Below are 14794 nucleotides of genomic sequence, written 5' to 3' on the forward strand. Positions count from 1 at the left end.
ACCTTTTCCTTTTTCCAAATGAGGAGGTTTCCCAGCATCGCCTCACACTGGGTGCCTGGCTGCGTAAAGGTAAATTCACGCTGATCCAGTGGCACACAGAGCGTTTCAGGGAGAGCAGAACCCACCTGAGGAGGTACCTCTGCTTTCAGCAAGGTCTGGACCCCGCAGTCTCTTGAGGTCTCTTCTAAACTAAATCATTCTGTGATTTGACAGAAGCCCAACGCCAGGAACGGGTGTCAACCTCTCATTTATGCTTCCTCAATGCAAACACAACCGATATACAATATGTTCCTGGAAATTAGCACCTGCCTGGGCACCTGACAACCGAATTCATATACTTCCACCTTTCTCTTGCCTCACATTTACTTCTAGAGCACATATGACAAGGTTTCCACTTCGGTTTAGAGCTCTCTTGGTTAAGGCTAAGATATCTTTCTGCACGGGGGAGCAGACGGTGAAGACTCTCTCTTAATAAGATATTGTCTTTCCTTTCACAAACTATTAATTCTTTTTTAAAAAAACATATTGCTGATCTGTGTATCATATAATACCAATAATATATTTATATATTATATATATGTTAATCTGCTGATGAAGAAACAATTACCAGTCTTGCATGTTTGCTTCTTTACTGAGAACAGCTGTGGTTTCTATAAATACATGAATAAAGAGTAGGTCAACTATGAAGTTAGCTCCCAACATAGAAATTATGAAATATTCCCTCCACAGGTACTCTAACTGTCCCTGTACAGTTAGTTGGAAGGATTTCACCTGGTGGTTTGTGACTTTGTAAGACACGAAGACACAAAGAAGCAAGCCTTAACTAGGATGCATAGAGAGCATCAGCCTGTAGTCGGTGGAGATGCAGCAATTACACAAGCTGGTGGTCTGAAATAGGAGCCAACACCCAATAATAGCTTACGAAAACAGTTATAGCAGTGGGGAAACTCCAGCCTGAAGACAGAGCTCGTCTGCTTCCCTTGGCTGTGCCCTCAGTACAGAGGCATGCCAAGGAGCATTGACTTGGATCCCCCCAAACACAACACGAAGCTCCCGAGGAAGGGGTTTTGGTGAGTCACAGTTGGTTACGCACCGAGTGACTGGCAGACTGGGGCATGAGAAAAGGTTTTCCCTCCTTTCTTCCTAGCTAGATCAAACCTCCCTCGAGGCAGAAGCCTCTGCCCGAAAAGGAATGCTACATGCAAGCCCCTGCTTCAGGTAGTGCATTCGCAATGAGATGTAAAGTGACGTCCATCTTGATTTAATGCCGCTCAAGAGCCATCAGGATTCTGAGCAGCACTTGGACACAATCCAAAGGCGATGAATGTGCATTGCAGGCCTTAGAAACACGTCCCAAGACCGCAGCTCTCTCCTTTCCGCCAGTAAGTAAAATATATCCCAGAGGCTCCTTTTGTTATACAGCAATCAGGTTCTCCAAATCCATTTGCTGGCTGCAGCGCATCTCATTTCCCAGTCTCTTTTCTCTTCCACCGCGCTCACCGCTCCTGTTCAGTCCCAACAGCTGCACCTGGGTCAAAAATCAAACTTTCTGCAGACAAGGGAGGCTTCAGAGGTGAGACGGCGGCACAAGAATTACCAAAGACAAAAGACAACCGAGCCTTTTGCTCCTGCCTTAGTGCGAACGCGACAAATCAGACCCGACGGCTGCCTGACACGCTTCCCTACGCTTCTTTCCACGAGTAATATTTGGATTAAAATAACTCACACACATCTTCCTATTATTTTCTTGCTTCCAAGCTCTTAGTTTGGCTTTGGAAAAAAAAAAAAGGGGGAGGGGTTTGAGGGGTAAGTTCTGACACTTTCAACCAGACGGAGCTGGCCATGGAGTAGAACAACCAGACTTCTGAATTTCTTACGCTGTAAATGTATCCGTAATTGAGTAAGCGTAAGGGAAGGGAGGCACAGGTTTGTGTGCATCCGCGTGTGCGGGTACACACGAACTTTCCTCCCGTCTCGGTTTTAAACTGCTGGAGAAAATCTTCAAAATGGGCAAGAGTCGCAATGCAATCAGACAGACAGACTGGCTGCAGCAAGGCGATTTAATTTGGCCCTGTTGCCCCTTCTGAAAAATGATGTCGACAGAAGATAAGGAGACAGAGAGTTTAAAATTGTTCTCTCAGAACCAGTTGCCTGTTAGGAAGCTTATTCGAGGCAATTCAAAATTGTTCCTTTTTTTTTTTTTTTTATTTTTTATTTTTTTACGAGGCGATTGCCCGTCAGGAGGACTGTTTGTAACTGAAGCAGAGGCTAAAATGGTTTGCGTAGCAGGAAGAGGAACCCTGGATTTGTACATATTCTCTGCGACAGACCCTCTCGTGTGCAGATTTCCCTTGCCTTGTTTTGCTGTTTCTCCTCTTTGCCGCTGAGGCTTTTTCCTTCCTGCGAGTCTGTTTATTAGTTGAAAATAACAAGAGCTTTTTCATTTTTATTTTGCAGGGCAGGCAATTCAAATAATCTCAGAAAATTGCTTCCCCATTCAGTTAGGCTATATAATGATGCAAGACCAAATCTCGTCATTTATTAATGAGCTGAGATGGATTTAGTGGGGGAAGACTAAGAGATTGATACGGCTCTAGCCCATCCTCTGTAACACCACACAGGGTGGCACGTGTTTCGCAGAGGGACTGCCATCAGCCAAGGAGGGGGACACCTCCGTAGGGACCCCTGGGTTAAGAACTCAATCCTCGTTATTAAATGCAATCAACTCCTTTCTAACCCATCCCTTATGGCGGTCATCTTATTCTTTTGATGTTATTTATAAATTCATGCTTATTCATGTTAAAGAAAGCAGACCTGAGATAACCAGTGTATTATTCTGTATGCACTGGTATATTAGCATCCAAAGCAACGCTGTTTGGAAGTGCCAGCCCAGGTCTCTGACCCTCTGGGATAGATCTCAGCTGATCTTAGTTAAGGGCAGCCAGCAGAGCCCGAGGAGCTTTCTCCCCATCGGGAACCAGCCAAACAAAAGGGGTGAAGCCAAAAGTCAGGAGTGGCCTTGCACTCTCCATCCTTTCTTGTCTGTTTTCTGCTACTGTTTTCTCTCTCCACTTCTCTGCCCAGTATCCTCTCGGAGGAACATCACCCCGAAGCTTAGCGGGGCTCAACAAAAAAAAAAAATTCATTGCTTTGTTAAAAGTAGAGTTGGAAAGAATGAAGCCAAAGTAATTCATTCTTGACATCAGGAGATATCATTTCCATCTGCAGGTCTTTCGTCTGAGCTCCTCCACCAAGTTCTTAGTAACATCCAGACCCTGAGCACCACCAGCACCATTTTGCCACCCGGCAGGATGCTGAGCGGGGATGAATCCTGCACCGCTGTGATCACGGGTGTTTTCACACTGACCCACAGGAAGATACAAAACGCTCTTGTCTACCAGCTCTTCCTCCAGAAAATTTTCTTCTCAAAGTTAACCAATGCAAGGAAAACCCTTGCAAGCCAATTTCATCTTCATAAACACAGAGCACCAGGCACGGTATCACCTCTGCTGCCTCAGGGAAAGAGGCATAGAAACATATTTGCACAGAAAGGAATGACTTCTGCAGAACACGTTACGTTAAAGACTAACCAACCCCAGCAGCAGAAAATGCAAAATCTGTGCTGTCCTGTTGAACGAAGGCTGAGCATCTTCCACTTTAACGGGGCACGATTTGTGCTTAAAGAAGGTAACGGCTATTAAGTAAAAGACAAACGTTTATCAGCCAGAACAATTTCTGTTGATGCTCATTAGCCATTCAAGACTATATGGCCTACCCAGATATATTTCATTGTCTGATGTAATAATATTTTCTGCATCAGATCTTACCATAAAATGAAATAGTTCTTTAAAGATTTGTTTTATAAAGTTAGTCCACAAAAACTGAATACGGCATGAGACGCTGATGAGGCCATTCAGATTGAGACCAGTGACAGATCTATAACTGGGTTTATGCGTAGATCACAGACGTCAGTTATGAGTTTGATCTGTGCACGTTTGGGCTATCAGTGGGCAGACAACCATGAAAGACATTCTCATACATGCTGCCCCACACGGACAGGTTCTTAATTAAGGGAGAATCCTAGGCATATTTTGTTACTGTGAATGACACGCACGAGAAACAAGCTTTCAATATTGAAGACCAAGGTTTCCTCACGGGTCAGCAGTCTCCTGATCACAAAATAAAAGGAACTGTGGTTCCACGCACAGGTTTGCTTTTAAGGACCTCACGGTCATGGTTGTCTAAGTGCAATCTGTTTCTGGTCAGCAGAACACCACCGAGGCAGAGAACAACTATTCAAGACAGCGTATGAACACGGACCAACCCCTCCCTGATTTAGGGCAGCCCTGCGTCCGTCGCCCTGCTCGGAGCCGCCCCAGAGCCACGTAATCCACCCACAGAAGTGACATCAGCCCTGGGTCACCGCTCCACACGCCGGGATTTAAGGCGGTGAGCACGACGCTCTCTTCACCTCCTCATCCCTGAAGTCCTTAAGCAATTCTCTTCTCTGCCAAAAGGCTGAGTGCTGAAGGTTGTTTTATGACTGAGCATAAAGCAGTGCCAGAATGAGGAAAGTGCAAAGGTGGCTCTCATAGACTCATGGAAACGAACATTATTAGATCACCAAGTCTGCTCTTCTTCAGAAGACAACATGGAATTTTATACGGCAAACTTGTCATTGAGCCTAATAATTTGTGTTTGACTCGCAGCAAGAAACTGAAGCCGGATCCATCCACGTTTGAAGGGTGAGCCTGGCTGGCTGCTGGAGCATACGACAGCAAGATGTGGTGGATTCCCTGGCTCTTCACATTTCAAACCATGTCTGAACATCTGAAAGACTGGCATTAAGCAAACACAAGTCATTTGGCTTAATTCAAAGGAGGGTGAACTTCTCCATAACCTGTATCACACAGGATGACCTAATGGACAAGATAACCTCATTCTGCACCTTCCTCCACAAATATCACCAGCACATTCCATGAAAAAGGCTACCAAATCAGTGAAATATTACTGTTCAAGGCATGAACGTGGAACGGCCCCAGGTCTGATCCTGCATCTCGCAAGGTCAGAGGGCGGTTTTTGTCACTGAAGTCAAAGCGAGCAGAAATGACGCTAAGATTTTTCCAGTTCAGATGTCAGCTATTAATTTGGATGACAGTTATTTGATTCCAAGGAAAGTCAGTGGAATCAAGTTAAAAAGACAGAGATATATTCATATATCCTTAAACTGGGAGACACCGCAACTCACTGATAACCCAAATTAGATTGAGCTAGCGCTATCTCTAATTAGGATCTTTCACTATGAACAAGGAAAGAGGACAAAGTGAATTAGCAAAGGAAACAGTACATACATCGGCTCAAAACAATAACCAGAAATGTTTGCTTCCATGTCAAGATTCCATGTCTGAACAAAAAATGTTTAAAAAATTATTTCACTAAGGAAAATCTGAAAGTATTCAGAATGAGAGAGGCTCCCTAGAAATAGTGGTGGTATTTATTAACTGATTAGCTAAATGACCTTTGCATCATTTTTATACACAGTTTTCTTTCATAAATATTTCACGAATTACACGTAATTATTAGTAACATCAACTTTAGTGAATTAATTACTGCCAATTCCTATTAATAAAATGCATCTTGTAATAAATAATGTTAGTTTATTACAGAGTATTGGTCTCGGAGGTATTCACATCTGTCAGTCGCCTTCTACTTCAGGCTAAAAGAAAGGTAATCAAATAACTGTAATTATTGTACTAAATATATCACCGTTTGTTTAAAATGTCAATGGGAATGGATAAAGGCATTTGTAACAATCTGAACCGAGTATCCTAATCTGCGGTGGTGTAAGTGCACATGACGGAGAGCCACTTTACCATCAGGATACCGACGTCTGGGGCTAACAGACAGAAACGTCAACAAACGGTTACTTCTCTGATTTACTAACCCGGGCAGTTGTTTGCCTATAGGCCATTGGCTTAGAGCTACTCTAATACGGAACAGCGAATTTAATCTGATGGCTCCTAATTAGCCCTTCTGAAAGGGGAGCTGGAGTTACTCCAGTCCTGGTAGACAGGTTTCCGCGTACTGACCCGTGCTACCGTGACTGGCAGCGTTTGAGGTTGTTGGACCGCGTACTACAGGAGACCAAAAACCAGCAAAGACCCCCTTCCTCCCGCCTGACAGACAGCCACAACCAGGCTTTTGCCAACCCGCGTGCAAACTGCGACTTTCCAGGCTCGGGCCGGACTGAAAGGCTCACCCTCGAGCAGTGCTGCCGCTTCTTCACGCTGCCCTTGGAGGGTGGACCCTTCTCCAAACAGCTGCTCCTGGCCTCACATCTGGCAGGCACGAAGCGCGAACCATCCTGGCAGTCTGCTCAGCTGCAGCACGGAGCCAAAAAAGCAACACCAGGGAGTTTTAGTCCATTTATCACCATTTCCACACAAGAACAGTGAATAATTCTCCAGCACTATACTGTTCAAAACTGCTTGTCTCACATATTTGAATGCTTAAATACTGGCAAGAAAGACGAGCTTAACTTGGTGACCTCCATCAACATTTATGCCTTGGAATAAACCACAAGTTACCGTGATTTTTCAGGGTTTTATACTGAAGCCTTCCAAAATGGTATTATCTAAAAAGGGCAATATGAGCAATTCGAACAGACCGGGTTTCCCATTCTCCATTCCCATCCTTCACCAAATACAGAAATTCCTAGAGCAAAATAAAAAGGAAGAGTAAGACGGAGATGAAAATGCAAAATCCAAACATTACACCTGAGGAAAAATGGCATTTGAAAAATGGCAACGCAGGTGTGGATGAGCCCAGCCTCCTGTATCAGCCTAACTTACCTTTACCGCTTTTCTGCTCCCCACGGCGTTACAGTGGTTGCACACACACCCCACTGCCATGTGGTTACTGGGATTTAGGTTTTCATCCGCAGCCAGCTACACGATGAAGCTGTCGTAATCCCTACGCTGTGATCCTTCCGACTTCTACTGGTAGGAAATACTAAACAGAGAAAACTGCAAAGACAATGGCAGAACTTCCAAATTCTCTGGATTCGGCTTCTGATGCAGGGATACCGGCAATGCCAACGTTCCTGTGGAGAACCTGGCCTTGTCCCTGGAGTCTAGAGCTTTGCAGAACTCTCTGCTAAAACTGTATCCTTTGGTTTCCCTCTCCCCTCGTCATTTATTCTGGCCAAATCCTGTAATATTTCAGAAGAGGACGGGATAATTACTGCTTGGACAAGACAGACAGCTGTCTTGGGATCTTCTTTCCTTCCTTCCTTTTGCTTAAAGAGGCTGTGCCTGGGCTGTGGCACTCTGCTCCCCGCCGGCACGCAGCCTGCCCCATCTCCAGCAGCTGGGGTGCAGGCAGCGTAGCTGACGGCAGCTTTGCCGTGGCCTTTGCTCTCAGGCCACTGTCAGCTGCCTGTAGCTCGGCATTGAAATCATGCACTTGGGAATCCTCTGCTCCCAGAAAATGACTGATCTACCCAAATGCCCGGGACTCCACACCCATCTCTGGTGGCTTAGGGATGTGCCTGGCTCAGCTCTGTTTGGGTACCAGCTCCGTCATCAGTGACAGTCCAAGAATATCCAAGTGGACTACGGCCACCTAAGCAAGCTTTCAATAGGGATGACCTGGTGACACTCCAGAGATCTTCTGGAGCTGGGGAAAAATTGGCAGACAGGTACTCTCGCTCCAGGGTCAACAGCTTGGAACGGATCAGGCAACACAGGGAATGCTTGCGGATTTGCAGCCATGTGAAACAATAGCAAAATAAGCCTAACTTTTTATTTATTTAAATATGAATCAGTTGTGGTGCTGATCATTATCTCCTGCATCATATCTGCCATCTGAAAGCAGCTCTGTACCCCGACAGTTGCGGCAGCATCCTAAAAAGAAGCTGAAATTCCTTCTAGCAGAGTTCACAGCTGAACATGGGTCACCACAGCCGAGACGGGCACTCTCTCCACTAGAAGCTTTTTGTTGTTGTTGTTTCAAGAGAAAATTGCATATATTAGGCAGGCTTTGAAGTTACTACCAGATTGTGACAACTGTAAAACACGAGGAGACCATTATAGTTGGTTTTAAAGATGAGGGAAGCGTTGACCTGGTCAGGTCTACCAAGGAGCTTTGGCTTTCAGAAACTTTGAGAAACTTAAGAGAAAGCAAAACCCCGATCAGATTTAGGTACCTCCCAAAGTTTTGCAGCAGTCAAGAGGGTGGTTACATTCCTCATAAATACCACTTAAGAGAAGCGCATCAATAAAAGAGAAGGCACTTTGGCAGAGCATGACTTCTGGGACGGACTGGTAAGAATGAGAATAACCCCCATCACCAGGATCATCGGCTTTGAGCATAAATTCTTCTGGGTGGGTGCTGCCTCGGTGGGTTTCTATAGCTCTCTTCCTAATGGAGCACAGATCTCCACCGTGGCTTCCCAAGCGCTGTTGTTACAAAAGCAACAAGTAGATGGACAACACCTGTAAAGTCTGATTTTGGATTTTGAAAGGTATCTCATTGAACCTCTCTATTACAAGGATGGGGTCGCCTCATGCATTTAAACACAATAAGCATTTAACGAACGCGTGCCCTGCCTACCTAATACTATCGAGGAAAGGTTTTTACTCAAAGTTGACGCCCATAAAATACAACCACTTGGTAACACGCTCCCCTTCTTAGCAGGTCAGAGTATTTGCTTGGAGTTGCAGCAGACTGGAGGTAACCAGTTGTAGCCAGACAGCTTTAAATCACGCAACATGGGTGTACCAAACTTGTTTCTTTTACCTGCCAACATCTTACTGCTCAAATTTCATTCACTCCCTCTTCTTTGATGCAGTCTTCCTTTAGATGTATATACTGAGTTGCAGACAGAAAAAGGAGATTTTACCACTGCGCGGTAAAAAATTTTTTTCAGGAGCTTCTTTAATTTCCCCCCACATTGTAGAATAGTACACTACAAAATTGAGAGGTACATTTTGGAAAGTTTGAGGGAAAGAACCAGGAAGAAAATGGAGAAAATCTAGCTTAACGACTCTTTCAATTTTGAAAATTGCAATTTGACAGCAATCCCGTGGGCTGGGAAATAAAAGTTCATGCCTTTGCCTCTATAGTCATTTGATTGATGTCAAATTGCTTAAGATGAAATAAAGAGTGAGATGCAGTCATATTTTTCCAGCTTCTTTCTATAGAATTGGGGTCACAGTATTTGGGATCAAAAAGTTATTTATGACATTTATTTTCTACCGCTGATTGCACTTTAGCCTCTCCAAATCTTGGTTTTATCATGAAGATGTGCCTTTATATTTAGAACTTTGCAGCACTGTGGTACCTTAGACAGAAAAAGTACACTTCTGATACAGGAGCCCACCCATTTTCAAGACTTCATCCTTCAATCAGTACAGATTCTGACGCTAACCTTACAAAACCCTTAAATTAACATCTTTTAAAGCACGTAGGTTGTCTCATTGACTTCAAAGGGTATAAATGCAATACAGTCACATACAGGAATATATCTCTTCATGTCAATAAAGGTTCTTCCATGGCCTTATCTTAACACCATTATCAATGGAGACCGATGTGGAGAAGGTGAAGTGACTTGACCAAAGTCATAGAATCACAGAATGATTTGGGTTGGAAGGGACCTGAAAGATCATCTAGTTCCAAGCCCCCTGCCCTGGGCAGGGACACCTCCCACTAGAAGTCCACCTGCAAACACTCGGACCCAGGTTTTTGCTCATTGCCAGGTGGCACAAGCTGTAAGCCATCTCTCAAGCCACAGCAGAGAGAAAAAAAAAATGAATTCGGGGGAACGCTGTGACCAATAGACCTCAGCCTTCATATAAGTTTCTCGCACAAACAGGTGTTGTTTTACAATACTTCAAAAACGGGAGATAGGGGAGGCTACCTCATTTAGACTAAAAACCTTGCTTTCAGATAGCTAAAGGTAGGTGAGATAAATCCATCCCTAGATTTTCCGTAATAATTAGACAACTAAATGTTTTTTTTTAAAATGACAGTTCAACTCCTAATGTAGAGATCACCCTTATACAATTTTATTCTTAGATGATATACCATTCATGATTTTTACAGTATTTTGATTTAAAAACAAAACAACAAAAAAAAGGCAAAGAATCCCCTTATCACAATACCAGGAAGAAAATGGTAGTTAACAAAAGATAGGAAATTCAGAGTAATTAAAATTGATCTTGATTCTACTTTTACTGAAGCTAAACGCTGCATTATTGTTAACTTTATGTATCCTCCAGCTTTTCATTCATTCCAACATCCTCAATGTTGTTGAATCGTAAGAAATTTAAGAAAGAACAGCCAGCCAGAATTGGAAACAAAAAGGTCCTCAGCATTCAATATTACAACACACATAAAAATAAATGTAATTAGTCACCAATGTTGGGGGGGGGAGGAAGTATTACTAAAACTTTATAAAGATAATTACCTGATATAAAAAGCAACTAACAAGACCACTCTGCATTGGATATTATCCAGAAAAAAAATTAAACCTATGTTGCTGCTTCAATACCATCTAATACTAGGAACTGGCAGAAAAACATCTATTCTATGAATAATAGCTCAACAGTCCCAAAGGACATCAATACATGAATAAGAAAAAAAAAAAAATCTCAAGCCTTTCCAAAATGGTGCTAATGCTCCACTGAAACTTAATTTTATAATTTACTGGCAGTCAAGATGGCAGGAAATAAAATAATTTGCTATATATTCTGCACAACAAACCCCCTGCTTTTCCTGGGAAGGGTAATTATCCCTAAAAAAAAAAAAAAAAAAAAAAGAAAAAGAAAAAAATACGACATCTCATATTAAGCTAAAGTCTCATCAAGAAGAGAAAGAGTGCCTCATTACATGTAATTACCAGGGAATTAGAAACATCATTTAACTAAATGAGCGAATAATGCTCAGGATATTGAAGAAACTTGCCTGCACTTCTGCAGAGCACTCTAAGTCCCATTACAAAAATTGCACCTCTTTAATGGAATAATTTTAGGCCTTGTCTGCCTTGCTTTAAAAATAAAGAGCCTCAGAGAGGCAGAAAGAGGCTGAAACTACCATAAACAACTGTTGAAAAGAGCTGCAGAGTAGGAGTAGTCTCTACTGGATACCATGATTTAAAATGACTCATAATCTAACATAATCATGAAAATTAAACCTAAGGACTTGGGTGGGAGGATGGGAGAGAGAGGGAGGGAAACGAATTACCCTTTTTAATTGTACTTACTCAAGACTACAATGTATTTATAATTATACATTATAGATAACGGGTGAAAGATTCTAGGTTAAAGGTAAATCTCATATAGAGGGATGAAAGGCTGCTGCATTAGAAGCCAGCTCAAAAAAAAAGAAAGCGTACCTGCTGATAGATACTTACTGTCCTGCAATGCAATTTTTTTCTAATAGTAAAGAGTTACTAGGGGAATTAATAATGGCCATGATAATGCGTTACATGCAAATGACATAAACCGCAATCTCTATTTTAGGAAGACCGCATCTGCCTGGAAAGGTGATTCTGATGCTGTAGTAACAAATAAAATCTGGAAAACATTATTTGCCACCATTTTGATGCAGAGGTTGATCCCGTGCCAAGAGAAACAAGATTCTCCTCGCTGATTTTAGCCAGAGGAATTGTCTCCAAGCCTTACGGCAAGTCACTAAATCGAAAAGAACGCCCTTGAGTTCAAAAGGTTTTGGTCAGGGTTTGAATCCTGGTTCCACATCACTCCGCGAGGAGCTAAATAACTCGGGTGACGTTATAGCAAAGTCCCATGGAAATGCCTTCAAGCTGATGTACAGGAAAAGCGTCGCTTTTTTTTAATAAAACATCATTAGGGAAATGAAAAATGCAGAGGAGTAAAACAAGAAACAAGGCGATACATATAATGCACTGACACGCGGATGCTTCCTCCATTAACATCTTCATCCTTCATCTCCTTCTCTCCGTAAACATAAAACCCCCTCACCACAGAGATTCTAGGCAAATAAGGGTGGCTTGTTCTTTACTGTAAACAGTTCCACAGCAGAGCAAGATGTTAGCATAACAAATCCTGAAATAAGAGGAAGAAAAAGAAACTATAGCCCCAAAGTGTTAAATCTGGACATCTCTGCGGGGTAAAGCAGGATAGCAGAAAATTGATGATTTTTGCATAAACATTTCAGATTGCTCATATAGGTTCGTTCGGTTTGCAACCAGAACAGGAAAAAAAAAAAAAAAAAAAAACACCTGTTTGCTTGGGGGTTTTTTGTTTTCTTTTGGTTTGGGATTTTGATGGTGATTTAGAAGACAGCCCAGAAAAAGGCTTGTGAAAACATTAGGGTGTTTTACATAATTTCAATACGTCTGCCACTTAGAAGCTCTTTTTGAATTATTCCTGATCATAGAAACAGAGGCTTAATGAAATGTTAAATATTTAAACCAAAAAAAAAAAAAAAATTACCAATGACATGGAGAGGGAGGGTAAACAGAATTATTTGGAAACCAGTGAAATTTCCAGAAGGTGAAAGAAATAAGAGAACCGCTCACAACAAAAGAGAAGGAATCGGTTAATAAGCAGGGTGGAAGGTCATTCGGTGCTGAAACAAAAGCATGGATGGGACCACGTGCCTTTGGAGTTGTTCGGCTTGTAGGAACCTCCTGATGCTGGAAGAGGCACAGAACGAGATGGCTAAGCACCGTCCTCCTCCCTCGCAGCTCGGTGGACGTAAGCCCTGGTGCAACGTTCCTGCGTATTTGAGATGTCCCCCGTTATCTTCTGCCCCCAGAGACGAAGTGGTCACGCAGCGGTTTCTCTTTGGGCGAAAGCCACGAGGAGGCTTTTCGGGTGCATCCTGAAAAAGCTGCACCTGAAATTTCCATCATGATTTAAATGGCAAACAGAACAAAGCGAAGGCGAACGTAGCCCTGAAGCGCACGAGGGGTGTTGGAAACACCAGCATCGCGCCCACCGATGGGAATAAAAAGGGTGGGTTGTGTCCTTTTGAACCTACATGACGGAACTGCAACCCACAGCAGGTGAGTCCTGACGCTGCCAAAGGCTCCGCAACCTCAGCTACTGTTTACAGAAAAACCAGGTCTTCATCCTGGATTTGGACACTTGTGAACAACTTCCCAAACAGGCTTCACCCTATGCTGGACTGATCAAGATATCATATATAATGCATACTTCAGCAAAAGGCATTGTTCTTACAAAGTAATTGAAGAAGGGTACCGGCGGGTCTTAACCTTAATTGATTTTTTTTATTCCTAGTTTCCTAAGGAAATGAGATTCATGCAATGAAATTGTCTGCGTCTGTCTGCCCGTCCCCCTTCTCCTCTCATCCCCCTAATAACTTTGGAACTGATTGACCAATTACAGCTGAGTTGGAGAGAGGAAGGAGGTCTCAAAGATATCAAATTCCTGTATCCCTCATGAAAGCAGGCAGCCAAGCAGAGGAGACAGCCTTTAATAATGCGCCCGGGAAGGGCGGGCCAGGAAATCTACCTGGGGAAAGTTTCCTCCTGATCGTGGAAGAGTTTAAGTCTAAACACGATGTCTCAGATGTCTAAGAAGGAACAACCACAAAACCCAACTATGTAGAAAATCAGACTTTGTCCTGCGACTCATTGAATTACTTGTGCACTATGTAGATAAATTCAGGTTTCGTACGGACAATCTTGAGGCCGATACAAGAATAAAGAAGACACAAGTGATCAGGAAAGAAATATGACTTTGATTTGCATTTGCAGCCTCCATATTGATTTTTGCCTCCATCAAAAAAAAAAAAAAAAAAAAAAAACAAAAACGTAATTCCAAAAATTTCCTTCCTTCCTCAGCCCATCCCTAAAGATCTCACTTCTAACCCCATTATCTGCCTAATTAAATTTTGGATGTATAAAACTGTTAGACCCATCTTTTGGGAGACTGCACGCTTTAATCGCAATTACATGCTGCATATTTCATGATATATATCTTTTGAGTATAATTAGGAATAAAAAATGTAATCCCAAAAAGATGTTTAATAATTTAAATCCTGAGGATTTGATTAAAAGCATTCGAGAATTGCGGATGACAGGGAAAGAACAGTGACTCCATTATAACCAAGGGAAAAATTCAAGGACTTTAAGCACTTCTTTTATTTTTCAAACCAAGCACCATGATCTTAAAAACAAAGATTTTACCCAGGAGCGGATAGATACATTTCCCCAGATATATTCCTGCCATTTAATTTGTGGAATAGGACCGAAGTTTTTGCACAAAAGGCCAGATGTTTCATTTGAAAAGTTTATCTACTAATATTTCGCGCAATGTTTCCCTCCAAAATCTCATTAGCAGAAATTAATGTGCTCTGACAGAAGCAGGGCACTTATCTTACCGCTCAGGCAGCTTCACCTTCCAGCGATCGCGTGTTTGCAGGCCACTACATAAAGCCCACGCAGGAAGACTCAAACAGTCTCAACACAAAAAATATAGGCAGAAGAGAAAATGCCAAAGTCACGTTCTCAAAACATGTCATTTACAAATACAAGAGAGATTTATATTATCTTATTGCAGTCTATGTCATCAGTTGAGATCTTTAAACGACGCAGAGGATGGTATAGATTATCAGCAGCAAGAAAAAAAATTAAAACCAGTGACTTTATATATTCAAGTAAATATTAAAGAATAGGCTTTGTACCATCACAGGACTGGGAACAGGGAGACCTCTCCCACTTACAAATACCCCACGTGTTTATTTCCAGGAAAAATATACCTGCAACTTCTCAACAACTTGGTAG

Source organism: Chroicocephalus ridibundus, chromosome 6 (assembly GCF_963924245.1).
Source record: "Chroicocephalus ridibundus chromosome 6, bChrRid1.1, whole genome shotgun sequence".
NCBI classification, from domain to species: domain Eukaryota; kingdom Metazoa; phylum Chordata; class Aves; order Charadriiformes; family Laridae; genus Chroicocephalus; species Chroicocephalus ridibundus.